Source organism: Dermochelys coriacea, chromosome 8, assembly GCF_009764565.3.
Source record: "Dermochelys coriacea isolate rDerCor1 chromosome 8, rDerCor1.pri.v4, whole genome shotgun sequence".
NCBI lineage: Eukaryota > Metazoa > Chordata > Testudines > Dermochelyidae > Dermochelys > Dermochelys coriacea.
The window spans coordinates 7,875,124-7,902,490 of NC_050075.1; the positions used below are offsets into that span (position 1 = coordinate 7,875,124).

General features: G+C 43.7%; 1 protein-coding gene and 1 pseudogene across 2 annotated transcripts in view; one reads left to right on the top strand and one right to left on the bottom strand.

Annotated features, from left to right (window-relative positions):
• The window catches only part of CANX (calnexin), a 59,521-nt gene that overhangs the window by 30,258 nt on the left and 1,896 nt on the right, over positions 1-27,367 (bottom strand). The gene's annotated exons all lie outside the window — the stretch shown is intronic.
• On the top strand, positions 17,164-26,895 carry LOC119859769 (annotated as a pseudogene).

Consider the following 27,367-nt stretch of genomic DNA (forward strand, 5'->3'; position numbering starts at 1 on the left):
ATCTGGCTTTAAGATTAAACTCAATAAGTTTATGGAGGAGATGGTATGAAGGGATCATGTGATTTTGGTAATTAATTGATCTTTAAATATTTAGGGTAAATAGGCCTAATCCCCTGAGATGGGATATTAGATGGGTGGGATCTGAGTTACCCAGGAAAGAATTTTCTGTAGTATCTGGCTGGTGAATCTTGCCCATATGCTCAGGGTTTAGCTGATCGCCATATTGGGTCGGGAAGGAATTTTCCTCCAAGGCAGATTGGAAGAGGCCCTGGAGGTTTTTCGCCTTCCTCTGTAGCATGAGGCACGGGTCACTTGAGGGAGGATTCTCTGCTCCTTGGAGTCTTTAAACCATGATTTGAGGACTTCAATAGCTCAGACATAGTGAGGAGGAGTGGAGTAGGAGTGGGTGGGTGAGATTCTGTGGCCTGCATTGTGCAGGAGGTCACACTAGATGATCAGAATGGTCCCTTCTGACCTTAGTATCTGTGAATCTAGAACACAGGGTCTGTGACACACAGTTGAGCAGTTCTGATTCTATCCAGTAGTTTGTTAGTCTCGAAGGTGCCACAAGTACTCCTTTTCTTTATCCAGTAGATGGCAGTGACGTACATACAGGCCACTTTATTGAGTGCAACTGAGACAGTGCTGGTACTCTTGCTTGTTGCTTTAGATAGGTTTTGCTGCATAATATAAAAAACTAAGCAATGTTGTATTAATTTCTCTGAAATGAGGTAACACTGCAGATGTAAAATGTTTTGTAAATGCTAAGTATGTTGCAAATATGAGCTTCATAATGCTCCTACCAATGCTGTGAAGTGGGAGAAGTACTGTCTTCCATTGTTTAGACTGGGAAACTGAGGCACTGAGAGAATGAGCAGTTTGCACAAGATCACACAACAAATTATTGGCACAGCAAGGATGAAAACCAAGGAGTCTCTGGCTCCTGTTCCCTCTCCATAACTTATAATAAGGTCAGTGTAGGTCAGGGGCAAATAGGGATCTCAGATTAGGGAGAGCTGAGACAGACTGCTAGCATTAATCGTTAATCATTAATCCTTCTAGGCAGATACCATTTAGTGGTCTGTTCTAACAAAGTGTGGGTTCTATACTAGTAGTCTCTGATTTTATTGCCCAAGTGAGGGTGTAACATGATTTTTTAAAATGTAAAACTGTTTTAGGATGACATAATGAATCAGCAAGATGAATGTCACCAGGGAGACAATTCTACCACACTGAGCAAAGGCCCAATATTTAGAGCTCAGGCTCAACATAAATGAGATCAACAAATCCCAATCTATATCGAAATTTGAATTCATTATCAAATTTTTCTAGAAAGCCAGGTTTTCTAGAAAGGCACTAACATGGTTTCAAACCTCATTGTGGTTACTCCCAAAGACTGAGCTCAAGTTGTGGATAGGTGTGCAGAGAAACAGCAGCAAACAAATCACACAAATATGATCGCATTCAAGATTAGGGGGCCTTAAAATGCCAAGGTAAAAAACTTCCAGCTCAGTACTTTTAGCACAAGATAGAAAGGAGCACCCAACAGAATCATATGAGACAAATCCTCAGAGACCTGCCAAGACATGATAATGGAGAGGCTGGAGTTTAGGCAAGATGGATGCAAAGTAGACACAAAAGCCTGCTGCAGTAGACAAGACAGGAGGGAAAAACAGAAGCACACACCAGAGTTTTGGCTGAGTTGGTGGTTAAGCAAGCACAGGTGATTGAGGTCAGCCCAAAGAATGCCAGGGAGAAGGGTGGTGAAAGAGAGAGAGATGGCAGAGACCACAGGGCAAACACAACTTTGTGACACGAGGCCGTTGTCGGTGTTTTTAAATGCTTCCATCAAGGTTATCTGTGTTCACTGATAAACTGTTGTCTAAAGGAATCATTGCTGGTTTTGAAAGTAAATTCTAAGGAGCATAAGTAGTGCAACACCACAATGTCGTGAGGGGAGATGAGCACAACTGAGGATGAGTCAGAAAGTTCAGAATCTTCCTGTAAGTGCATGAAATTCAAAAGCAAGAAGAGATTAGCCAGCCCCTGGAGTGAGCCAGCCCCTGGAATAATTGGTTCTCCATCTGATACTACTTCTTCTCTACACTGCCTCCAAGATCAGAAAGAGAACAGCAGCATCAATTTTCCTTCAGCCGCCTTCTATTTTCAGTTCTCGCCAAGTCTGGATCTCCTACCCATATAAATTTCCTGTGTCCTGCCCACCATCTGCAATAGCATTACTACACCCTCACAGACTTTGAGCTCTGTTTTCACTGCAGACAATAGAAACAAAGCTTCCTGGACTCATTCACGCCACAGCTAATCAGCAGGCAGCAAATGAAAAATAAACCAGATCAGGAGCTCTGGGGCCATCAATGGCTCTGAGCGCTGGCAGGCAGCAGGAAGTATATACAACTGAACAGGAGGTGAAAATTGACTTTTGCTCATGTGAACTTTGTTCTGGGAGAGCGGAGAAAAACCCCTTTCCACGTGTTGGGCAATAATCATATGCTCCAGCAAGCGTTCTGTGTAGAATAATGCATGATGACATGCTATTTCTGTAAGGAAGTCAGGCAAATTTAGAGACAGCTCCTTGTAAGAAGAGGGCAGAGATCCAGGAAGGAAGAAAGCAATATGGACAAGGTCTAAAGGAAAGGAAGAGTTGACATTTTAAAAGCAGTGAAGATGGATGCAAGGAATTGTATAGATTAGTTACAATCAATGGAGGAGGGAAAAGCGTAGATGTTAAAAGGAAGAGACAACTGAGGGTCCAAGGTCAAACCACCAGTGAACAGAGATGAGGAGATAGGGAAAAGCAGCCCTCAACTGCAGCTGGGTGGAAATAGGGGACTCTCGTCTAAAAATCACGATAATTAAAGGGGTCAGGAATACCCCCAAGAATAACAACTTTACAGTCCAGAGCACACTAGGCTCATAACGCTTCAGACTCACCCAAGCAGAGGAGAGAGAGAGATGGGATCAGTTCCTGGGAGAATATCACCATTTGCTGCCTTTTTAATCTCCTCATCCTGCCCCCAGCGCCTCTCAACAGCAGCTGCAGCTCTCGGAACATGTATTCAGATATAGCAACTGGATGAGGTGGAACACAGTCGTTACAACACCCATACCCTGAAGCTAGACATCTCCACTGCAGTTAACATGAAACTGGCAGCTCCTTGACACTCAAGCTGTATGAAAGCTTAAAATAAACAATGGGGTCAAGTTGTTGTATTAACACTTGCAAAAACAATCCTATATACTTCCAAATGTAGAGACAAGGAAGGGAATTCATCCTTGCACATGGTTTTTTTTTCCACCAAATGCATCCGATGAAGTGAGCTGCAGCTCACGAAAGCTTATGCTCTAATAAATTTGTTAGTCTCTAAGGTGCCACAAGTACTCCTTTTCTTTTTGCGAATACAGACTAACACGGCTGCTACTCTGAAACCCATCCTTGCACAGACACTCTGGCTAGCATAGGGACTGAGCTGAGGGGGCTGCTTTGTGCCTATCTGTATCTGCCAGGGGCCAATTTGGCCCAGACATATGCTAGGGCAGTCCTGAACACTCCCCTAAATTACACCCAGCTTTCATGACTCCTCTGGGCATTGTGGCAGCATGGGACTAGCCAAAGCACTGGACTGCTCCATCCATGTCCTTTCCCACCTCCTTCTTCCTCTGGCCCATCCTTGTTCTGCTCCAGAATGCCCTCTGGGCCAGTGGTATTCACTGTGAGGGCCTTATGCTTGCATTACTGTACTTTTGTACTAGCATATTTGTCATAAGAGGTCATACACAAGCATAAATCAGTCTTCTGCTAAAATCTAATCTATTGTGTGAACTCTGCTCTGTAAATCCAAGGAAACGCAGTGCCGGATTTCCCCTTGGGTGCAAACATAGGAGGAGTCCTCAACTGGGTGAAGCGAGGGACTTCCAGGTAAAAGTTATAATATTACTTATTTCTTTATAGTGCTTTTGATTAGTAGATCTCAAAATGCTCTACAAAAGAGGTCAGTATCATCTCCATTTTACAGATGGGCAAACTGAGGCACAGTGACTTGTAGTGGGAGTCTCTGGGCTAAAGAGAATGATGTGATGAGACACAGTCTTTCAGCGTTAGCTCACTAGTTCCAGTTCGGCCCAGGTTGATAATGACTGACAAATGCTGCCATCTGACAGCTGTTCAGTAGCTTAGGTGGAATGAACTGGTGGTCTCGCTGCAGTTTCTAGGGAACTGATGTCGACATCAAAGAGCACCATCACAAGTTGTACTCTGATGTTGCCTGGAAGACCCAGTAGTAGAGCTGGCTCAAAATATTTTGTTGATAATATTTGAAAATTGAAATTTTCTCCAGACAAGCTTCCTTTCTTATTGAAAAACTGAACCATTTTCAGTTTTTCCTGACCAAAAACCAAAATGTCTCCATGTATGACAACTAAAACCATTTGGGTTTAGATGTCAAAAACCAAAAATCAATGAAGACCCAAAACATGCAGAGTGGTTGTAGGGGGAGGAGGAAGTGAATTGTTTCCCTCTCCTGAATATAAAAACAAATTTCAAAACATTTCAAAACCAGCTATATAAAAAGTGAACAGATGCACAGACTGAATTACTCTCTTCACTACAAGCGGTTGACCCAGGTCATGGCCAAGGGACATTAGCAGGACTGTGTGATCAAACCAGCCCCATTGTCAGGGTTGTGCCAGGGCTGCTCCCTAACTTTAGAGTCTGCAGCAGAAGTTGAAGACTCAGGGCCAAATTCATTCCTAGTGTAACTCATTGACTTCAGTGCACTATCATCCTTCAGCTGTTGTCTGTCTGCCCTACCTCATCCAATACTTAGAAGGAAGTAGGGGTCCATGTTAGAGCAGCTGCATTCATTTCATGCTATGTAATGAACACACAGGTTACCCTGTATCTCCAATCTATCATAGTCCTGTCCTGCAGAACACAACAAATAATTAAAGAACTTACAGTGCTAACCCACTGAACTCTTTCCAAACTCTGAGCTGTTTCCATTAGACCTAATCCAGGAGCTGGACAGGCCACATGTAGGCTGTGTCTACACTGCCACTTTCAATGCTAAAACTTTAGTCGTTCAGGGGGTGTGAAAAAACACACCCAAGCGATAAAAGTTTTTGTGCTGAAAAGCACCAGTATAGACAGGGCCTGGCAATAAAGCCACCACCCCTTGTTTGGGGTGGTTATTTTGTGTCACCGGGAGAGCTCTCCCCCAGTGCTAAAGTGTGACTATACTACCCACGTCACAGCACTGCCATGGCTGCGCTGTAATGTGGGCAGTGTAGACACCCTATGGGTATGTCTACACTGGCAAGTTTCTGCGCAACAAGTTATACCACTTTTATTAAAGCGCTGGCATTAAACCGCTGTTGCGTGTCCACACTATTCTCCTTGTGATGGAGTGCATCCCCATTAGCAGCTCTTGCAATGGCAAAGACAGTAGTGCACTGTGGTAGCTATCTCACTGTGCAACTGGCAGCAGGGTGCTTTGGGAAGGGTTTGCACTGCCTCATGGGGCAGGCACAGCATCACATAATGCAGGTTTCCCAATCCCATTGTTCCATGGGCATCCTACTACATTGCCAGCTGCTGTTCAACTGAAGTGGGGGTGGGGGGAGGCAGAGTGTGTGACAGGGACTGTGTGCATGTACGGGGGGGGGAGAGACAGTGTGTTTTGGGGGAACAGAGTGTGTCAGCATGCTGTCTTGTAAGTTCAGACAGCGGCAGGAAGCAACCAGTCCTGAGGCAGGGGGAGAGGGGAACCCCCAACATCAGCCCCAGCCTCCCTTCCCAGCTCTCTGCACAGCAATCTCTCTCTCTCTCACACACACACACACACACACCCACCTCTGTTTTCAACAGCAGGAGCATTTCACATGAATGGTTTGCTTTGTGTCCAGCAGCAGATCAGCACAGCACCCAAAGGCTGTCAGAAACGAGCTTTGAAAGGGGAGGGGCACATGTCTCCAGGGCAGCAGAGTTCAAAATGAGGAGCAGAGTCGCCACTTGAGGGACGCTTCCAGAGGCCAGTTGATTGCTTTCTGTGCTGTAATGTGTTTACATTGCCAATACAGTGCCGGATCCTCTGTGCTTTAAGGCTTACGACTCTTGTCAGAGGTGGCTTTTTTTGCAACGCTGCAACTGAGGAGGTTCTGCACACAGAGTAGCTAGGCAGTATGTACACCTCAGGAGTAACACCGCAGAAAGCTGCTTTACTGCACAGTAACTTGCCAGCATAGACAAGGCCTTAGAGAGAATTTAAGGATTTGAATAATTCCCCTGAAATCTAAACCTTGCCAACCACTTCCTCCTTCTAAAGAAGACAGATAACCAAATGTGGCTAGTGCTGGAGGATTAAAGAGAGGTTTCTGAGGTTCTGCAGGTTTCAGAGTAGCAGCCGTGTTAGTCTGTATTTGCAAACAAGAAAAGGAGTACTTGTGGCACCTTAGAGACTAATGCATCCAATGAAGTGAGCTGTAGCTGACGAAAGCTTATGCTCAAATAAATTTGTTAGTCTCTAAGGTGCCACAAGTACTCCTTTTCTTTTTTGAGGTTCTGCAGTGGTTCAGTTTGGATCTACAGGAAATCACTAATGTGAAGAAGGGACTCAATCCCAATGAAGTGGACCTTATAGGCCACAGAATTTGAAGCTGCACACTCCTCTGGCTGGACTTGAAGTGCCCTGGCCGAATGTATATGCTAGAAAATGTAAATTGTGTCCTTCCTTGAATATTCCCCACCAAGCCTAAGATTCAAGGAAGGAGACAATTCACATTTTCTAGCATATACATTCGGCCAGGGCACTTCAAGTCCAGCCAGAGGAGGTTTCAGCAACTGAAGTGGAAGACTGGATTTGGGTGGGTTCTTTTCACTTGATTAAAGTTCTGGCCATCAGCAAGGGAAATTTGTTTATTTGCATTTTGTATCAAATGTTACTATGTTTTAATATTTCCTGGTGAGGAGTTGCAAATATTTGCCTGCAAATCAGAATTTTTAAAGAATGATTTGCAGTCTTTTATTTTTAACTAGCATCACCTAGCCAGTATCATTGTTGTTTTCACAAAAGTGAAAGATGGTGGGGAAGCTCTTTCCGGTGCTGTGCAATCCTCCCCATCCCTGGGCAGAGTTTTTTGTTTTCCAGTGCCTTGTTAGGTTTACCTTTAAATGCCTAAGTGGTGTGTGTTGTCTTCATTCTGTTCCACTACTTTTAGTGTGCCACCAGAATTCATCTAGTCTGAAGGGAAGGTGCCAGTGCATTACATGTGTAATATCATTTTGCTCTTACTGGTGGCCACAACATCTTTGGAAAGATTGTTACAAGCTAGGATTCCCTCCTTAATCAAGCCATTCATAATTTGCTACCCTCTCTAGGGCTGCAGTGTACACAAGCTAGAAATACCTTGCAGAGGGTTTTACTGGGCCTAGCACATCTCGCCCCCTGCAGCATGTGTCTGTAAGATAAAGCAGATCACTGGGGCATTTGGACACATAGGGTCAGAAATACCCAATTTAGATTTACAAGGCAGGAACTATGCGTTTGATTGCCCCAGCAGGCTTTTTTACAATTATTTATCAAACAACAATAAAAAAAGTTATCTCTGTAAACTACAACTCCTAGTAGTTGATGGGGGGAAGGAGGGCTAGAGGGGTGTTCTGGAAAATGAGGGATTGAACAAAGAAAAAATAATTAGATGCCAATAGATGGGCAAAGTGTGGTGGGATAAATGGCCTTCACCTGTTCTTAACATTTCTCCATTAGGGAATCAGCATCAAACTGGTCTGCTACAGCTTCCAGATGTTTTCAGTTTGCAGCCCATTACTGCTTTCTGGTGTCAAGAATGTGCCAGTGTCTCCCTACCAGAGAAGCATTTTCCCCCCTCAGTATCTGCTACTGCATATGCTTCTCTATGTGGTTTTGGGCCTAATTCTGCCTTCTTTGCCAGTGTTGAGTGGTCCTTTACTCCGCAAGGAGTTTAATTATTTGCAGAATAAGGCACTGTTCAATGTGAGTAAGAGGAATATGGGCAGCATCAAGCCTTTTTATTTGTATATTCTAAGGGTCCCAATCTGCCCTTGGTCTCTGTGGGTGCCAGCAGAGTTAGGTACAGGGTGCAGAAGAATGTCTCCCTGATATTGCATTTGCTGGTAAAGCTGGCTACATTGTATTGTTTTTCAAGTCCATCAATTCATTTACATTTCTTCAGTTAAACACAAGCATTGCATTTTGTACCTGTGATAAAAACATACCTAACTGATATCAGACTCTGCTGCTGCCTCAGTTTCCCCATCTTGGGGTTCTCAAGCGACTGTCCCTAGACTCTTGTGCAAATAATGCCCTTTTGTGGGGTCTGGTTTATTAAAACAACACAGTTTAATTGGCAACTTAAGCCAAAATAAGTCTTTTCTCAGCTCCACAGTTTCTTCAGGTCCTGGCTGGGCTCAACAGTTCTTTCCCCAAACCACAGGTCCTGTTGCCTGACAATTCCTTAAACCTCTTCAGGCTGTTTCTCCTCTTACTGTTTCTGCTGCTGCCCTTCACTGCATGTCACTCTAGCTCAGTGGCTCTCAATCTTTTTTACTGGTGACCCCTTTCACATAGCAAGTCTCTGTGTGCGACCCCCCTTATAAATTAAAAACACGTTTTTATATATTTAACACCATTACAAATGCTAGCAGCAAAGCGGGGTTTGGGGTGGAGGCTGACAGCTCGCAACCCCCTGAGGTGTCCCAACCCCCAGTTTGAGAGCCCCTGCTCTAGCTAGACATTTTCATCTGGCTGGCATAGAGAGCCCCATCTTCTCTAACCCTGAGTCCCCTGCAGGTCTTTCTTCTCTCACTGATGGAGCAGGCTCCCTCTCAGAGGAAGTCCTACCCACGAGGCTATCACCTGGCTCAGACCCACATTCTACAGCAGACATGAAATTCTCTGGATCTCATTACAAGCACTTACCTTCAAATCTCACCTTAAACCACCCCCTTCTACCTCACCTACACCTTATAATTCTCACCTACTCCCTCTGTATAAGAATTTTTTTTCTGAATAGTCACCATAACACTTTATTGACTGCTGCAGCCTTATCTTATTTAACTCTGTTGTGCATTTTGGGAGTGCAGTTTCTGTGGGAGAAGCTGTCAAAGACAAAGTTAACTTCTTCAGTGAAGCACCAATGCAGGATGCTTCACTGTATTGAAAATAAAATAATAATAAAAAGCTGTTGCTTTTCATTTCCATGTACAACATATCACTAAAAATTATGCAGATGCATTTTAACTATATTACTGGGTGTTTCTTCCTAGCCAGAAGTGTAGCTGCCATTGTGTTATTTTTGATTTGCTGTCTCTGGTACCTGCTGAAAATGCAATAGGAAAATTGACAAAAACAAAGGGAAAGAAGATGGCCTATGTGATGTCATAATGAAATTGGGCAAAACAAAGAAAGACATTTGGTTGCCTGTTTTTTTTTTTTAAGCAGACATTAACAGTCTAATTTAATATCCTCTGAATCAATAGAACACTTGTCATTTATTCACATTTCGCACGGTCCATTAAGGTCCGTCATCCTTAATGGACCATGCCAAATGTGAATAAATATATATAAATTTTAAACAGGATACAAAACTGCTTAAAGAAAAAGATTTCAGAAAACTTTCCAAGTGCTCCCTAAATGCCCCCCCATCTTTCTCTTTCCCCAAAACCCTGACTTTTGATGTTATTTTTAAAAGATTGGATGAGTGTATTTTTCCATAATTTTTAAAGACTTTATTTTCCTTTGTCATTTCTGTTTCTCCGGATGTCTTCATCTTTGGTTAAGACAAACCAGAACATTAGCAGAGGGATGTTCCAGGTTTTACCTTTTTCACGCAAATTGCTTATATGCAGCCTACTTTTCCATACAGAGAGTGCAACTCCAAGCAGAGGGTTGTAGCAGCTCCTTTAAAAGCTGTTCTGTTTCATAAAAATGTATGCATTTTTTAAATTGACCATAACAAATCTCTGGAACCATGGACTCTATATCTGACTTCTTCAGTATGTCATGAATCAAGAAGTCACAGGGATACCTATTTAAATCATTTGGAGTCAACAAACAGCTCATTCCTCAGACATGTTCTATGCTACACAAATGTTCTCTTTATGTAACATTCTTTAGCATATGGATGGTTGCTAGCCAGGGCATATTTTGATGTCCTTTTTGAAAGGGAATAACTCCAGGCCCCATCTGAAAGAGCAGTATGCTAGGACACCAACTCACCAAGCACTTGTGCTGAAGGATAGGCCCAGTTTTTAAATTGCTAAAAATAAAGGGCAAGATCATGTTCTTACCACAGAGCCAAGGCTAAGGGCAGCCTGGAGCACACTGCCTCAGAGGAAGCATGAAGAGGCACTGTGTTTTCTGGAGTTCTCTGTGTGACGTTGCACCCCATAATGCTTTATAGAAATATGCTTATTAATATAAATATGACATAACTGGAATATGTTTTATGCCACATATGTCATGTAACATATCTCTGCAAAGGTTAAGATCTACTGAATATATTCATCCTATTTGTAGGCACGTATCATTTTTGTATTCAAAGTTATGAATATTGGCTGTGTACTTGTTTGATTTTAAGTAGCCTCAGTGAAGCATTTAGTCAGCTTCTTGAGAAAGGACTATTCTCAGTAAGTGACAAATCAAGAAACACATAAGCTGACAATGGATCTTGATAGACACCAGTCCACATCTGAGTTTTCCTGGGAAGTCCTGCAGGAAACTGAATCATGCATGGACATGTAACTTGCCCATGTGACTCCAAAACTTCATTTTTTATCTGAATCCTACACAGGGGAGAGAGGGGTTTCCACCCACAAGAGAGAAATTATATAAACCCCTGGGAAAACCCCTCCATTTTGTCTTCAGCTGGTTCAAGAGGTAGCTTCTCCGTCCCCAAAGGATACCTGAAAGAAACTGGAACAAAGGACAGTAACCACAGAAGTATGAGTGATTGCTGGACCCAAACTAGAATGAGGCTAGTCTGTAAAAGAAGCTTATTGGAACATCTCTGAGGGTGAGATTTCATCTGTAATCACTTTCTTACTGTATTAGTCTTAGACTTGCATGTTTTATTTTATTTTGCTTGGTAATTCACTTTGTTCTGTCTGTTATTACTTGGAACTACTTAAATCCTACTTTTTGTATTTAATAAAATCACTTTTTACTTATTAATTAACCAGGTGTATCTATTAATACCTGGGGAGGCAAATAGCTGTGCATATCTCTCTATCAGTGTTATAGAGCACGAACAATTTATGAGTTTACCATGTATAAGTTTTATACAGGTTGCAACGGATTCATTTGGGGTTTGGATCCCATTGGGAGTTGGGTATCTGAGTGCTGGAGACAGGATCACTTCTTAAGCTGTTTTCTGTTAAGCCTGCAGCTTGTGGGGGACGTGGTTCAGACCTGGGTCTGTGTTTGTAGCCAGGCTAGTGTGTCTGTCACAACCAAGCAGGGCACTGAAGTCCCAGGCTGCCAGGGAAAATGGGCTCAGAGGTAGTCTCAGCATATCATGTGGCAGTTCCCAAGGGGGTTTCTGTGACCCAACTTGTCACACTCTGGTTGTGCTGATGGGGATGGAGAGGGAATAATATGTTACAGTTCTTTCAAGAGTGCAGCAAACTTCCCACATTCACTGGGTAGTGAGTAGGGGATGGAGCCATAGCTCAACCTACTCCCTGCCCCATTTTTGGCAAGTTACTCTCTCCCTCCACTACCACACACAGTCTAGCCCAGAAGTAGTAGTATCCGCACACTCCTCCAGGAGAGAAGCAAGCCTCCCGATTGGTTGAGGAAAAGGGGGCAAGGGCTTTTGCTATCCTGAGAGAATAAAATCCTATCAGAACTTAGCCAGTAGAGCTGTAGCGCTCTGGAGATAGGCTGCTTTTCCTTTGCTTTACCTTTTAAAAACTCCTATATACATGTAAAACCCTCTTGATAGCACAACAACTTTGGCTTTTTTAAAAGCTTTGAATGGGGAACACTGTTTTTACTGTATGTCTCAAAGGATGCAGACAATCCTTCATAACCTATAAGTAACTTCAACATTGTATTTTTGACTTTTCAGCCGTGTTATGTGCAGGCAGTGAGGGGTTGTATTCATTTTGTTGTCTCATAAAATATACATAAAGTATGCTTTATTCCATAACCTTTTACTAGAATTAAGTCTTCCCAGTTTTCCTGCAGAAAGACTTGTTTGGTGTTTTCTAGGGGTTTTTTTTGGTAAAAGTTATAGATTTATTTAAAGAGGAACAATAACTTTGAGAATTCAGATGTCTTAATTAAACAAACACCAGCTTGAATTAAATGCACTTTAAGCGTGAATATTATCTGCCTTTTTAATTTTGCATCAGTCCCCCCCTCCGGTTCTATTTTGTATAATGCTGTAAATCCTTACTCATGAATGGGATTAGAACAACATATGTACATTTTAACTAACAAGCCCCCTTTTTAAGATTTGTATTTATTGTCTGAGCTATTCTCTAATAAGAAAAATTGAATAAAACTTGTTTTACAACTTAGAATATACACAACTATAAATTGGCCCAAGGAAGTTTCTAAAGTTGTATTGATGAAACCGGCTATCGGTGACTTTCTTCAAGAGTTTATCATATTAATCACATATTGTGTGATTGACACTTTTCTACTCTTCATCTTTTGTCTTGTCAGTTGACATTGTCGGTTGAAATCTTTCATAATCTCATGTTTAGGTCCAAACTTCTGTTTTTCTTATACAACTAAATGTAACCTATTTATTAGTTGACCTATCAAAACTCTACGTAATATTATGCTTTTGTCCTTTTTCCTTCCATCTATTTTCCTTATTTTAATATCTTAAATTTGAGTTTAATTTTGACTATTGTTGAAAATGTTTCTCCCTTCCTTACTATTCAAAAAAAGTTCTCAAACAATCAGGTTGGTAGCGGGTGATGACCATCTTCCAGCAAAGTCCGAAAAGTTCCACCAGATTTCTAAGTAGTCATCTTTTGGGCTTCTACCATTTAAAATGCTGACTTGATGATTCAATTTTTCTAGTACCAGAATTTCTCACACTTTTTGATAGCAATCAATAGCTTTATGGGAATCACTCCTCTTCTACCACCTTGCTATAGTAATTCTAGCAGCAACTACGAGATGAGTCATTAATTCTTTATGGCTTTTTTTAAGACACAGAGTTTTCAGGACAATTCAAACACTAAAGGGTTATCGAACAGCTGACACCCTGTTATGTCCCTAATGGACCCTAACAGCTTTCCAGAATGTCTTCATTTTGGGCCCATCGACCATATATAGAGAAATCCTCCCAATTTCATTACATTCTCTCCAGCATTTACCAACCCTGTACAGTACCATAAATCTGTTTAATGTTAAGGTTAGTTAGGGCCACTGATAAAGAATTTTAACATAATTTTATTTTATTAATATATTTATTGAGGTGTGGGGGACCGTTGCTCCATATGTTCTCACATTTTTCAGTTTTGCTTGTCTATGCCCAGGTCAACTTTCCTTCTTTTCATAAACATAGGTTGTCTTCTCTAAATAACAGTTAGAGATGACTTTGTATAGAATGGACAGTAAGCCTTTCTGTTTCATGGATGTAGTAAGTAGTTTTTCAAATTCTTTCAACTGTCTGCCTTTTTGTAGGAGTAGGGTATGTTTCCATGGTAGGTATTGATATACTGCAATTTTGATGTCTTTTGTGAGCTGTTGTATTTCATCAATTAATCTATATGGATTGTCTCTAAATAGTTGCCCAAAGTTTGATATCCCTATAAATTCCCGCACTGCAGAGGGAGGTAAAAAAACCAAACCAAACCAACAACAAAAAATCCCAATGTGACTGCCAGTCTGACCTGGAGGAAAAATTCCTTCCTGACCCTACATATGGTGTTCAGTTAGACCCTGAGCATGTGAGCAAGAACCAGCCAGCCAAGCACCTGAGAGACAAAGAATGCTTGGTACCACCTCAGAGCCCTGGCCCACCCTGCCCAATGTCCCATCTCCAGTTGTGGCTGGCCCTGATGCTTTAGAAGAAGGAGATGAAAAACCCTCTAACTATACATTGGGGTGGAGGGGAATGGAATTCCTTCCTGACCCCTGCTGGTGGCTGGCTGAAATCCTGAAGCCTGAACTTTAGGAACATAAGAGATAAACCAGAAGTAAGCCACAGGGCTGTTGAGCCCTGCCCTCTACCATCACAAGCAACCCTTTCATACAATTGAATTAATAAATATATCTAGCTCTCTCTTAAAACTAATTGTTTGCACTCACAACTCCTGTTGGGAGGCTGTTCCAGAACCTTTCCCCTCTGATGATAAGAAACCTTCTAATTTCCAGCCTGAATTTGTTCATGGCCAATTTATATCCATTTGTTCTTGTACCAACATTGTCTTTTAGCTTAGATAGCTCATCACCTCCCTGGTATTTTACCTCCTGAGGTGTTTATAGAGAGAAATCGTATCTCCTTTCAGCCTTCTTTTTGCTAGACTAAACAAGCCAAGCTTTTCCAGTCTCCTCTCATAAGTCCTTCATTCCCTGATCACCCTTGTAGCTCTTCTCTGCACCTGTTCCAGTTAAAATATATCTTTCTTGAACATGGGTGACCAGAACTGTACACAATATTCCAAATGAGGTCTTATCAGTGGTTTGTACAATGGCATTAATACTTCTCCTTCTACTGGAAATGTCTCGCCTACTACATCCTAGGACCACATTTGCCATTTTCACAGCCACATCAAATTGGTGGCTTATAGTCATCCTGTGATCAATCTACACACCCAGGTCTCTCTCCTCCTTTATCTTTTCCAAGGGATGACCCCAAGTTTGTAGCAGAAATTCTTATTAGACCCTAAATGCATGACCTTTGTACTATTGAATTGTACAGTGAGAACTGAAAAAGAATAAAATGCTAAAGTTTATCTACAAAGGGAAGAAAGGGGTAATGCCCATTTTGAGGATAAAGGTGGCCTGAGGAATTTTGGCTACTCAGAAATGTATTGATTTATTTTGCTTCTGTTTAATATTAAAATCTCAGACCCTGTTTTTGCTGGATGACTGGACAATTGGAGGGATTATGACAGTGGTTCTCAAACTAGGGTTGCCGCTTGTTCAGGGAAAGCCCCTGGCGGGCCGGGCCGGTTTGTTTATCTGCCGCGTCTGCAGGTTCGGCCGATCACGACTCCCATGGGCTGTGGTTCTCCACTCCAGGTCAATGGGGGCTGCCAGAAGGGCGGCCAGCACATCCCTTGGCCCACGCCACTTCCCACAACCCCCACTGGCCTGGAGCGGCGAACTGCGGCCAGTGGGAGCCATGATCAGCCGAACCTGCAGACGCGGAAGGTGAACAAACCAGCCCAGCGCATCAGGGGCTTTCCCTGAACAAGTGGTGGCCCTAGTTTGAGAACCACTGATTTATGATGTCACATGATATTGAGAGGAGGAAGATTTTTTAATTCAGATTCTTTAAAAGTCTTCAGATCTGATTCTCTTCTCATTTACACTGAATTTATGCTCGTAGAACTCCATTGATCGCAGTGCATATTGTCGTGATTTACACCAAAGCAAGTGAGAGAAGAACCAGGGCTCTACAATTTTTAGTGTTTGTTTTTTATTTCCTGTTGTTAATGGACTCCAACGTGATCAACAATTGGTACAAAAATTCTTGTTAAACATTAAAAGACTCCAACACCTTGGACTGAGAAAATGCCTACCCCTTCTTGAATCCTCAAGAAAAGCCAGAGATTAGAAGACAATATTCCTAATACTTCTAAATTAAAAAAAAAAACAAGCAAGGACATTCCTCTGGTATTCTTTATCCATGATAAAGCAGCAAAAAAGGGCACCATCTTATTTGTTTCCTTTGCAGTTCTATCATTAAAAATATATGTATTAGAAAACGAGAAGCCTGTTAATGTCACTTGACCTTTTGTTTAATTCCTGTCAGCTAGGATGGGTTGGCCTTGTTTTCTGCCATAGTCATATTTAATGATCATTTTATCTTATTCCTCTCTCCTTTCTATGTTTGGATTAAAGGGAAACTACTCAGCAGGAAACAAAGGGCTGAATTCAGCTCTTACATATGCTAATTTTACATTAGTGGGAGGATATTAATTTCAGTGGAGCTGCTCCTGATTTACACAGGTGGAAATGACAGCAAGCACCAGTGGGTTTTTTGCTGTGTCCCAATGCATCCTGCAACCTTCACTCAGGCAGAACTCCCACTGATGTAAATGGGAGCTTTGCCAAAAGTGTAAAAACTGTGGGTGAGAATTCCAAAGCCGACTGGAGGATTTAGGTGCATTCCTTATGTTTCACTGGGAATTGTGTGTCTAAAGCTCCTCAGTGGCTTTGAAAATCTCAGCCTGCAAGTTTTAACAGAATCACAGAAATGTAGGGCTGGAAGGGACCTCAAGAAATCATTTAGTCCACATACATCCTGCACTGAGGCAGGACCAAAGTAAAGTATTACCCTGCAGAATAGATTCTGTTTGTCTTTGAACTTCCCCCACCATCCAATGCCACCATTATGGCAGAATCATCACATGGGTATTTTATTTATTAATTATTACTATGCTGGTGTCACAGCCATTAATAAGTTCTTGTTTTGACAGTTATTTTTGAGGATAAGTAATCTGAAATTGATTAGTATAGTGAAAATACACTGGCAGTGCTGGGTCACTGTTATCCAATAAGCTGAAAGATACATGCACATAACATCCCACGGAGAGCGGTGTTTTCATCTGTGATACCAGTAGGAAAAGTATTTTTTGGCCATCCCTGGGTGTATGTGTGAATGTGGTCAGGATTTTTAGTTTTAATCAAACACTTTCTAGGCAGCTGATTGTTGATAGTGCTTATCTCTGCTCCCAACTGCTGGTCCACACCTTTCCCCCATTTCCCTACCATACATTCTCAAAAGGAAGAGCATGGGAATGGAAATTCTGACCTGGTTAAAGACTTGTATCACATCCTGTTTGCTTCACTTTTCTTATGTTTGTGTGTGTCAGTCTAAAGGAAAGGCAGCAACAGGCCAGTTGATAGCATCAATCTCTGGAGCTTGCAAGGTCACTAGGAGCCAACCCTTCCTGCTTTCTATAACACATACTGTCCGCCTGATCAGAGGAGAGTGAAATTAACCAGCAGACCATTCTAGCACAAAACGGACACCCCATAGTCTGGAAGAGACAACATGCTGGGTCAGATTCACTTGCTGGCTGCTGTGACGGTCCTGGGAGTCCTGGAGCAAGGTATAGTGATTGCATATGCATTCCCCACAATTGGATTAGCCAGTTTACATCATTGCTGCGCTCCTTTTATTTGCATTAATTAATAGTTCCTGTGATGAGGTGTCTACCCCACACAAGGCCTGAAGGGGGAAATTAGGAGAATTAACTTTAGGCTACACCTAGAGGAAACGCAGGGCATGCTAGGTCCTAATTGCTGGTGAAGTCCAGGTGCGAGAGGAGCTGGGCAGGTTCTATAGAGAGAGGAAGTTGGTAGGTTGAGGGGGTAGAAAGATCTGCAGTTATACTCCCTGATGCAAGGGGGAAAGAGCAGGAAGCTGTAGTGATGCTGTAGGAAGCAGGCCAAGGAAGGAGCAGTAAGGGCTGGAAGAGTACAAACTGAGAGCTGCTGGGCTGAGGGTCCCTGAACTGAAACCTTTTGTAGATAGGGTTGCCAACTTTCTAATCACACAAAACAGAACACCTGTGTCCCCCACTCTCATTCCATCACTTGCTCTCCTCCACCGTCACTCACTTCCACTGGGCTGGGGCATGGGGTTAGGGTACAGGAGGGGGGTGACAGCTCTGGCTGGGGGTGCAGGCTCTGGGGTGGGGCTGGGGATGAGGGGTTTGGGGTATAGGAGGGAGCTCAGGGCTAGGGCAGGGGGTTGGGGTGTGGAAGGGGGTGCAGGCTCTGGGAAGGAGTTTGGGTGTGGGAGGAGGCTCAGGGCTGGGGTAGGGACTGAGGATGAGGGGTTTGGGAGGGGGCTCCAGGCTGGGGCCGAGAGGTTTGGAGTGCAGGCATGGGCTCAGGGCAGGGGCTTGGGGTGAGAGGGGGATACAGGCTCCGTCTGGGGATGTGGGCTTTGGGGTGGGGCTGACGATGAAGGGTTTGGGGTGCAGGACGAGGCTCAGGGTTGGGGTACAGGGTTCAGGGTTCAGGCCTGCCTTAGCCCTGCTGCACTGCCAACTGGACTTTTAATGGCCTGGTCAGCAGTGCTGACCGGAGCCGCCAGGGTCCCTTTTCAACCGGGCATTCTGGTAAAAAAAACCAGATGCCTGGTAACCCTAGGTATAAAGGATGGGCCTAGGTTCTCCTACGTGTCACTGCTGAAGTGACAGTGACACACTAGGGATAGCCCATTTGGTGGTGGTTGGAAGCAGACTTTGATGATACTCTGGAAGTGGGGAGAACTTTAATATGACTTAGCCAGAGGGCTAAGCCATGAAGAGGAAATTGCTGCAGCTCCTGGCATGTGAGAGGCCAGGAGAGGAACGACTGGCTGAATAACTACAGGAAGGGGCATCAGACTAATTCCAGCTAATTTCTCAGATGAGCCACAAGCCTTGTGGCTTATCTGAGGAATTAGTTGGAATTAATCTAATGGAATGAGCCAAGTGTTGAGTAGATATAACCCTGTCACAGTCCTGCTTTGTATATTAAATTTCTGCCACTGTTCCTGTAGCTCTTCAGATGCTGAATGAGTATTTGGGCTGGTTTTCTAAATGCATTACCAGAAGGGCTGTCAGTGATGCCAGAGTAATAGGGTGGGAGAGTCTAAGGGAAGGACATCTTTCTCAGGGCTGGTCTAAACCTAAAACTTAAGTCAACCTAGCTACGTTGCTTGGGTCTGTGAAAAATTTTGTGGCCTGTGCGATGTAGTTAGGTTGACCTGCTCCCTGCTACAGATGTAGCTATGTCGATGGAAGAATTTCTCCATCAAAGTAGTTATTTTTCTCAGAGAGGTGGATTACCTGCATCAATGGAAAAAACCCTTCCATCAGCATAGGAAATCTTGAGACTACAGCACTGTAGCTGTAGCGCTTGTAGTGCAAATATACCCAGTCTCTAACTTGTTGGGAATTTCTTGATACATCTTACTTTACAAATGTAGAAAGCTCCCCAGGAAACAGAAGAATCTCTCCATTTTACAAATAGGCTAATTTTTTCCTGGAGGGTCCATGGACTTCAAACAAAAGGGTCCATGGACAGTGCAAACAAAAAGACAACGAAACAATATCACAACCGCAGAAGAGTAGAATGACCAGAAGTAATGGAGAAAAACCCTTCTGCAGGCAGGAAGCAAGGGGTTCTGATAGGAAGGGAATCTCTCTAGATTTGGATCCACACTACATGGTAAAAAATCGAGTGTCTGGGAAGGTTTTCAGGAATCAGTGTGCATGGTTTTCTGGCAGGTCTGACCTGGCACTTGCAAACAATACCTAGGATTATCTGCTGACATTGGCCATTTTTACATGCTTTGTAATGACCCTAGGCTTCCAATGGCTCCTACATAGGATACACACACACACATTACTTCTTCCTAAACCCAGCTCCCTGGACTCAGGGAGCATGAGAGTCATGAGTGTGTGTGGTTGCTGTGGTGTGACTCAGGAGGTAAAGGGTAATAGTGTGTTCCATCAGATTCCTTGGTACTAGGAAATCTGGGACTTCAAAATCTGGTAGTAGGATGCAAATAAGAGAGCTACGTTTGTGTCTTCTCTTGGAAAATAACAGGCCTGGTCTATATAATCACTCTTTGCTCTGCGTATAAGTAGACTGTAATGAGTCCCCTTTGTGAACATAGTTGACTTGCTGGTGGCTAGGCTGATTGTCTAAGAGTAACTGGATTCTACATTGGTGTTTTTGCAGTGTGGATGGGGCCACTTATCCATGCCTGCATAGTCGGGTTTGCTTCCTTCACTAATGAAGGGAAGGGCTTGGATGTCCCTCAGTGCTTTCAGAACTTCTGGTTGTATGAACAGGCCAGACTTTGTAAAGGTAGCTGTTGTAGTGGCTACCCACTGATTCCTAAGACTGCCTCAAATTCAGGTGACCTTTTCTAGGCAGTTTCTCACAGTGCAAGGTATTTGGGTTAGAGATAAGAGATGAGACTGAGTCACGCTGGTTCTTTCTGGTTACATAGGTAGCTGTGCTGACATAGCTGGCATAGGGGGTGAGTCCTGGGAGAATCTGATTTCATATTGAGTCTTGACACATAGTGCTAAGCACTTTGTATCCTCCCACACAGAGGTGTGGGAGGAAGGTGGAATGTAGTACCCAATTATGGAAACATAGGTGGTCCTATGTATGCTGCAGAAGAACAAACACTCTCACTTACTCCAGAAAATGGATTAACTTACTCCCAGAAAAATCACACTATAGCCTTGGTCTCAAAGTCTGAGCATTGCCTACTCCCACCTCATTGTGAACCACCATTACCATGTTGTATACATAGATGTGCATCATGATGGTAATCAGCCAAATTAGAACCAGGTGACAAACATGGCAAAAAGTTATAGCCAAGACCAGAAAGTCCACAGGAAATTATGTCCCTTTCAGACCTCACAATGGACAAGTCTGATCGGCAGACCTGCCCCTAAAAATGTTGGTCCATTGATCATTCTAAATAAAAAATCCAATATAGAAATGAAGAGGATTTTTTCTAGAGGCCAAGTGGGGTAATCAGAAAGATGTGGAGGAAACTTGGCTGGAGGTGTATTACAGGTCTGAAACTGGAGAAAGGGGAAGTTTGGACACAAGAACCGCCTTCCTAAGAGTGATTAGGCAAAGGAACGGCCACCAAGAGCATGCTGAAATAGTCCAAGGGACATTACTGTATGGGTTTGGACTTTACTGTCTAGGAAATTCCTTCCAGATTTGTCATTGATATGTTGCCAAATTTCCAGTATGTAGCTCACCAAAAAATTGGGCCTGATTCTTATTTACACTAAGACCAATTTATACCATGTTTATCATGGAAAGGGGTCTTGTAAGCCCACTTTAAAGGTTACAATCGGATTAGAAGGTCCCTTTTCCAGAACCAGAGAGGTGCAGGGATGCTTTAATGTAAATGAGAATCAGGTCTCTTCATTCTTTGGTCTGTGAAACACCTGTTCAAGAGGTGCATGTGTTGCAGAAAGCAAGGATGAGGGATTAGGGAATTGATTTGTCTTCCATTTAAAAATATTTTTCTCATCCTCAGAACTAAGATGGGAGAGGATACCAATTGGTAACTGACACTATATCAAGTGCACAGGCTGGAAATATTTGTATCATGTTCCCGAAATTAGACCAATATGTGGCTAGTGTAGTGTAAGTCTGTCCTATGAAATCTGGATGATGTGTGTGGAGCCTTGTCAGAGCTGTAGATATCCTTTCTCTGGAAACTCTTGAAAATATCTCACTAGTGGAGAAATCTGGTCCCTTCCAAAGGCATCACTTTTTTTTCTTCAGAAATATTTGTCTGAGTCCTGGGTATAATTCTTTTATATAACAATAGCGGTATAAGGTGTGGGGGAAATGACTCCACTGAATGCAGGGACGTTACACCAACCTTTTCTTTCATGTGGTGGTGGAATGTTAACAAGCCCCTGTTGCACAACACTGAGCTCCATCATCTATGACAGTCTCCTGGTCTCCATGAAGGTCTCTTCTTGTTTCTTTCTTTGCAGCTTACTTCTCCCTCCAGGTGATCTATGCCAGGCGGGCATACGGCATCTCTCCTCCAAAAGTCTCAGGGCCACCTGATTTTGAGAGGATCTTTCGAGCACAGTAAGATGTTGTTTTTTGTTATGACCTGCTCCATGGGGCCATAGTAGCTTCCTATGTCATCTTTGCTGACAGAGTTTGATCAGACAGTTTGCTCACAAGACTTCCCCCAGGACTGCAGGTGGTTACAGTATTGGGAGGCCAGAGAGAGGGAGCTGTAGGGGCTATATGGCTGACAGAATGGCAATGACTAGTCATGCTGCTCATCCCCTTGCTCTGTCAGCCTGCTGTCTTGGTGGAAGACTTGCTGCGTTTTAAACAGAGGGGACTGATTATTGCTATACATCCTTCCTACTCTGGCTGGTTCAGTTTGGCACTGATGCCAAGCTTCCATCTCAGGAAGGACCCCACAATGCCAGACTTGCTTGTATTTATTAGTGTCAGTGTTAGGACTGCTTAGAAGTTAGCCACTGTGGCTCAGTTTAAGACTTTCACTTATACACCTTTCAGCTATAGATGACAGAAACCAGCCTTAGGCACAGCACACAGAATGGAGTAGGGAGGATGATGGGGATCCCAGACTGGTTTTAAACCAACCCTGACAGAGTTTAGAGTAGCCTAATTGTAGCGCTAAACTCCATCAGCTGATAACAGCTCCCAAGGAGATCCGTCAACTGGGAATAGCCAGAGTTCAGTGCCCCTGACATCGCCCCTTTGTAGTAGTGAGGAGGGAAAATGGCATAGGAGGCTCTATGCTCACCAGGGTAATCCCTAGTTAAGGAGACGTGGCCAGTTTCCATCTCCTCTGCATCACCAGAGCAGGGGTGCAGGATCTGATCCTATACATGGGAAAACCCTACTGGGATCATTTATTCCATTTCCCTGACAGTGCAGGAGATAGTCCTCAGATCTGTAATCTCAGACTAGATCATTCGTGAAGATGGCTGCAATGGCTAATAGAGCACACAACCATCACTACCAACTTGGAATCAAAACTGCCAAGGAAAATATAAGGGAAGGTGAGTAGGAGGATGCATGTATCAGAAATCTCAGGCACCAGGCTCACCACTGCCCAGGGTGCTGGATGAGTGAAAAGCACTCTGAAAACTTATGGGAAGAAATCACAGTAATTGAGTATTATGGCCTACATTCTGCTCTGAGTTACTCCATAGAACCCCATTAGCTGGGGTTAGAGAAGAGATTTATTCTGAAGACGGGGGCGGGAAAGGAATGGGTGCAAGCCACTGAGCACTGCTTTACAGAGAAGTAGTCTATGGAAAAGCAGAAGCCTGGAGCCACTGGAAAGCCCCAGAGAGATGCAGCATGCTGACCCTATTCTTCCTCTTTTCCTCCAGGGTGAATTGCTCTGAGTATTTCTCCATTTTCTTGGCTGTTCTCTGGCAGGCTGGCCTCTTCTTCCATTAAGGTGAGTTGGTTAAATGGGGGGAGTGCGGGAAGCTGGATCTGTTTAGCTCTGTGCCGGACCAGTGGGCAGAGTCAACAGAACTTGCTTCCTCAGCTCTCTGGCAAGATTGCACCCGCAATAGAGAGGGAACAGTCAGGATCTTCCCTAGAGGCTTTAGCCTTAGAGGGACAGGCTGGTCAAAAGTTACAAAAGTTTTGGTGTCAGCTACTGTAACTTGTCTCCTCCTCTTGATTGCAGGTCTGACTGCTACCTTGGGCCTGCTTTATTCTACTCCCGTTACCACTATTTTGTGGGGTATAAGGAGTCCTCCTTGGGAAGGTAATGGAGCTCTGCTGTGGTGGGGTGTGGACTTCTTCTTTTGGGGTCTTGGGCATGGAATTTAAAGCACTTGGGGTGTGGAAGAGTTTGGTTTCTGAGACTACTGTCCTGCTGCCTATTCAGGATGCAGCAGGATCCCTACCTCTGTTAGAAAGATCAGCATGAGTCAGAACTGCCAAGAGTTCTCTTCCCTGGAATATAAAAATACAGTTAGGGCTGATTAAGGGAATTAGAGATTTATAGGGGCCTCTTTAACATCACAATGTCATGGCAGGTGTTTGATGAGTACTGTGTTAAATATTATAGGGAGCCAGAAGCCATTAATATGGGCTTAGATATAGGATTAGGGCTAAGTGTACAGAGAGACACAAGGAGAGTTTTCTGCTTCCTGGGGTTCTGAGCTTCCCCTGATCATATGCGGTATTTGTGTGTGTGTGCGTGCATGCACCTGGGGCGAGCTAGCACAAGGGGAAGGAACTTAGTACAGATGAGAGAGTTCTAACCTCACCCTCCCTTCTAGGGGGCATAGGGAGGTGTGAATGGGAGTCTGATGGGTTTCACTATACTCTCTCCCCACTTCTCTCTCTCGGGGTATATTATTCCCCTTATGAGAAGTCAAAGCTTCTAAGTCTGCGCACTCTGTCTCCCTCCAGGTTAGCCCCAATGTATTTCAGCGCTGGAGTTCTCTGGATTCTTATTGGACTCGCATCAGTTGGGATCTTGCATTTCTTGCTCTCTCACTATGTGGGATGAATGTCCTTCTGTTCGTTAGCTTGTGAAAGCTTGTCTCCTCCTTGGACAGCACCCTCCCTTCCTGGCCCCTCTGAATGTGTCCCCCCTTCATTAGGTCCACATAATCGGTCTCCTGCATGCCTCCTATAGGTGTTAACTGAATGGCTATGCATAGTACTGCCCTCTAGTGGTGTAATGTCAGACACATTCAGTGTCTACATTCTAAGCACTTCACTCTCCTGACCAAGAGCCCAGTCCTGCTCCTATTGAAGTCAATGGAAGTTTGTGACTAACGTCCATGGCAGTTGACCTCAGGTGGCAAGGGAATGGAGCTGTTTTGTGTCCCTGTTTGTGGCAGCTAATGGTCATGGCTGCATTCTGCATCTATGGGTGTGTCTACGTTTTGAGCTGGGGATGTGATTCCCAACTTGAGGAGACATACCATACTAGCTCTGACTGACCTAGTGCACTAAAATATAGCCAGGGTGGTGCAAGCAGCAGGAGGGACTAGCTATCCTGAGTGTGTGTCCATCAGAGACCCATAGCTATGTCCTCAGGATGGCTGGCTTCTCTCATTGCTCACACTGTGGCAGCTACTCTCTAGTTCTAGGGCGCTGGCTTGATCAGAGCTACCACAGGTATGTTTCATGGAGCTGGGAATCACACCCCAACTCCATGGTGAAAACACTCTATGTGGATAGCTGAGGATGGTAATGGCTGCAACCCCATGTGCCTACAGTCTCACAAATCGGGCACAGTGCTCTTCTGTTTTGGGTCTAGTTCACCAAATCCACTGCTATTTTGGAAGCTGTTTGGGATCCTTTTCCATTGTGGAGTGTTTCTCCAGAGGTGGCTCAGTCTTGAGGACTTCGAGATACAAAGTCCCAATGTCTAGTCCCTGCTCTCCAAATGACTCTCCAGGATTTGGGGCAAATCGTTTATTCTCCTCAGGCATATTTTCTCATAAACTAAATGGAGCTATTGCCTGAAATGTACTTACTTTCCACTTGTGCTGTGAAGCTTCATTAGTTAATATTTGTGCAATGCTTTAAAAACATAAAGCACTGGCTAAGAGCTATTTGTTACTCACTACCTAAAAACTCATTAATTCAGAGTGAAGGGTAACTGACTGGCCATGCTTGTACCCTTCCTGAGCGTTCAGTAAACCTATATTTAAACTCTGAAAACCAGCCCATAGAGAGCTGTGGTACACACCAGCCCCACCCTTCAGCCTTAACTCTGCCCCTTGAAGCTGGCAAGAGTCACTGGAGATATACTGTAAGCACTGTTCCCGCTAAGCTGTGCGCGTGTGCGTGCACACACAGATTCTAAACCCTGCCACACAGCAAAACACCGCATGTGCAAAAGTTTGCACAGAAGCACAATAATTTGCACAGAAGAAATTTTTTGCGCAAACGGCCTGTCAGAAATTAGAGGGAACATTGACTGTAAGTAGGCTTCAGCAGAGCAGTTCTATAATAAGTAGATGTGAGGAATGATAGAGGAATGTGGCATTTCATGTGGTATGCCGTGTCCTACAGAAGTGTATTCACTCATTCATTTGCAGGCACTCCCCAGCTACCCTTCACTGCATTAGGGACAGCTGTAATGACTGGTGCAAGGAGTACATTGCAGCAGAGTGATACAGTGCTGGGGTGTCTGGGGCACCACTCAGAGGGGGCAGACTTAAATTTGTGGGGCAGGGGCTGGTATGTACCGTAACTCGGTATTCCCTGGTTTTCAGAGGGGCACTCAATGCCTGGAAAGGTGGGAGGCACTGTCGGTCACCCTTAACTCCATGTGAATAAATTTCTCCCTTTTTGAACAAGTGGTGGTAGTAGTAGGGGGCATGGCTAGGGAGTGCTGGAGGGATGGTACATGAGGAGGCTTCTTGGAATCACCCCACTGGCCCTCAGCTACCAGCTCTATCCTCCTTCACACCTTTTTTTCCAAGGAACTAGAGCACTTAGAAAGGAGACAGTGACAAGCGTAAACCTTCGTGTTGTCATTTGGATGAACGATTATAAATAGTTAAATATGCTGCTTGTGTATTTTTCAGGATAAACATAAGTTTCTCTTTTATGTGGGTGCCAGGCGGGTTCAATAGCCACAGTATGTCACCGTGAGCCACCCACATACTCCGACATCTGGCTTGTGACAGAGCCCCAATCTTGCAGCATGTGTACAAATGACTTACTCTGGCTCTTACATTGTTCTTGTAGCCATGTCAGTCCAAGGTTATTAGAGACACAAGGTGATTAAGGTGATATCTTTTATTGGACCAGCTTCTGTTGGTGAGAGACAGCAGACATTACCTCAGCCACCTTGTTACCCTGGCTCATCCACTTGGCTTGAACCACACTGTAGATCCAACTTCTCTACCCTGAATAACTTCTAAAATATTGCTTCCCCAAAGGGGCAGTGGGTGCCAGATGCAAGCTGAGATCAGTTTCAGGAGGGTGATCTCAACTGGCATATGTTTGGGGAAGATCAGAGCCATAGGTGAGCCCGAGTTGTAGGCAAAAATTATTAAATCCAGAGAGATCGGATGACTGCATTCCTGTATGTCTCTTTAAACAAAAGCTCACTGTTCTAATGCTGTTTTGTTTGATTTATACATGGCAAGGATTTGTAAATCTATTAATCCTTCCTTACTAAATAAATAATATAGAAAGTGTGTGTGTGTATATAAAAACTATAAAATTTTGATCTCCCATGATTTAAGTAAGGTTTTATATCAGGAAACTTTTGTCCTAATAATTTAAACATTGTACCACTAACCCGATCCTGGACGTTGGTGAAGCACAGCAAGTTTCAAGGCACTCAAAGTAAGCATGTGGATTTTAGAGCACTTGGAAAAATTGGCTGTCAAAAAGTAAACTAAGCTCAATCTTATCTCCAGTGGTGCTGCTGCCACCCTACTGTAATAACCAGTACAGTACATTCTTACTCCTCCGCTGAGGATGTCACTTGGATGTTTTTCCAGTTAGGCATTTTACTGTTTAATTTCTTGAGAGCCATGTGCTCTCCCAGGACTGCATCTGAGAAATGCCATTCAAGGACCACAAGGAGAATGCCTTGCTTTTTCCTGGAAAATGCATTGTCTCACAGATTAAAAAAA